Consider the following 2,666-nt stretch of genomic DNA (forward strand, 5'->3'; position numbering starts at 1 on the left):
AGTGGCTGGAGTGGACCCTCTGACCCAGTGGGCGGAGTGGACTCTCTGGCTCAGTGGCTGGAGTGGACTCAATGACTCAGTGGCCGGAGTGGACTGTCTGACCCACTGGCTGGAGTGGACCCTCTGACGCAGTGGCCGGAGTGGACTCTCTGACTCAGTGGCCGGGGTGGCCTCTCTGACTAAGTGGCTGGAGTGGACTCTCTGACCCACTAACTGGAGTGGACACTCTGACCCAGTGGCTGGAGTGGACTCTCTGACCCACTGACTGGAGTGGACACTCTGATCCAGTGGCTGGGGTGGACTCTCTGACCCAGTGGCTGGAGTGGACTCTCTGACTCAGTGGCTGGAGTGGACACTCTGACCCACTGGCTGGAGTGGACTCTCTGACACACTGGTTGGAGTGGACTCTCTGACCCAGTGGCCGGAGCGGACTCTATGACCCAGTAGCTGGAGTGGACATTCTGACTCAGTGGCTGGAGTGGACTCTCTGACTCAGTGGCTGGAGTGGACTCTCTGACTCAGTGGCTGGAGTGGACTCTCTGACCCACTGGCTGGAGTGGACACTCTGACCCAGTGGTCGGAGCGGACTCTATGACCCAGTAGCTGGAGTGGACATTCTGACTCAGTGGCTGGAGTGGACTCTGTGGCTCAGTGGCCGGAGTGGTCTCTCTGACCCAGTGGCTGGACTGGACCCTCTAACCCAGTGGCTGGAGTGGACCCTTTGACCCAGTGGCCGGAGTGGACTCTCTGGCTCAGTGGCCGTGGTGGACTCTGTTACCCAGTGGCTGGAGTGGACTCACTGACTCAGTGGCTGGAGTGGCCTCTCCGACCCAGTGGCTGGAGTGGACTCTCTGACTCAGTGGCTGGAGTGGGCTCTCTGACCCAGTGGCTGGAGTGGACTCTCTGACTCAGTGGCTTGAGTGGACTCTCTGACTCAGTGGCTGGATTGGTCACTCTGACCCAGTGGCCGGAGTGGACTCGCTGACTCAGTGGACGGACTGGACACTCTGATCCAGTGGCTGGAGTGGACTCTCTGACTCAGTGGCTGGAGTGGACACTCTGACTCAGTGGCTGGAGTGGACTCTCTGACCCAGTGGCCAGAGGGGACTCTATGACCCAGTAGCTGGAGTGGACATTCTGACTCAGTGGCTGGAGTGGACTCTGTGGCTCAGTGGCCGGAGTGGACTCTCTAACCCAGTGGCTGGACTGGACCCTCTGACCCAGTGGCTGGAGTGGACCCTCTGACCCAGTGGCCGGAGTGGACTCTCTGGCTCAGTGGCCGGGGTGGACTCTCTGACTCAGTGGCTGGAGTGGACTCTGTTACCCAGTGGCTGGAGTGGACTCACTGACTCAGTGGCTGGAGTGGACTCTCTGACCCAGTGGCCGGAGTGGACTGTCTGACCCACTGGCTGGAGTGGACCCTCTGACCCAGTGGCCGGAGTGGACTCTGTGAGTCAGTGGCTGGAGTGGACTCTCTGACCGAGTGGCTGGAGTGGACTCTGTGACTCAGTGGCTGGAGTGGACTCTCTGACCCAGTGGCTGGAGTGGACTCTCTGACGCAGTGGCTGGAGGGGACTCTGTGACTCTGTGGCCCGAGTGGACACACTGACCCAGTGGCAGGAGTGGACTCTCTGACCCAGTGGCTGGAGTGGACTCTCTGACCCAGTGGCTGGAGTGGACTCTCTGACCCAGTGGCTGGAGTGGACTCGCTGACTCAGTGGACGGAGTGGAAACTCTGATCCAGTGGCTGGAGTGGACTCGCTGACTCAGTGGACGGACTGGACATTCTGATCCAGTGCTGGAGTGGACTCTGAGACTAGGTTGCTGGAGTGGACTCTCTGACCGAGTGGCTGGAGTGGACTCGCTGACTCAGTGGACGGACTGGACACTCTGATCCAGTGGCTGGTGTGGACTCTCTGACCCAGTCGCTGGAGTGGACTCTCTGACCCAGTGGCTGAAGTGGACTCTCTGACCCAGTGGCCAGAGCGGACTCTATGACCCAGTAGCTGGAGTGGACTCTGTGGGTCAGTGGCCGGAGTGGAATCTCTGACCCTGTGCCCGGACTGGACCCTCTGACCCAGTGGCTGGAGTGGACCCTCTGACCCAGTGGGCGGAGTGGACTCTCTGGCTCAGTGGCCGGGGTGGACTCTCTGACTCAGTGGCTGGAGTGGACTCTCTGACCCAGTGGCTGGAGTGGACTCTCTGACCCAGTGGATGGAGTGGACTCTGTTACCCAGTGGCTGGAGTGGTCTCACTGACCCAGTGGCAGGAGTGGACACTCTGACCCAGTGGCTGGAGTGGACTCTCTGACCAAGAGGTTGGAGTGGACTCTATGACCCAGTGGCTGGAGTGGATTCTGTGACCCAGTGGCCGCAGTGGACTCTCTGACCCAGTGGCTGGAGTGGACTCTCTGACCAAGAGGCTGGAGTGGACTCTATGACCCAGTGGCTGGACTGGACTCTCTGACTCAGTGGCTGGAGTGGAATCTCTGACTCAGTGGCTGGAGTGGACACTCTGACCCAGTGGCCGGAGTGGACTGTCTGACCCACTGGCTGGAGTCGACCCTCTGACCCAGTGGCCGGAGTGGACTCTGTTACCCAGTGGCTGGACTGGACTCTCTGACTCAGTGGCTGGAGTGGACTCTCTGACCCAGTGGCTGGAGTGGA

The sequence above is a fragment of the Cetorhinus maximus genome, unplaced genomic scaffold, assembly GCF_964194155.1.
Source record: "Cetorhinus maximus unplaced genomic scaffold, sCetMax3.hap1.1 HAP1_SCAFFOLD_379, whole genome shotgun sequence".
Lineage (NCBI taxonomy): Eukaryota > Metazoa > Chordata > Chondrichthyes > Lamniformes > Cetorhinidae > Cetorhinus > Cetorhinus maximus.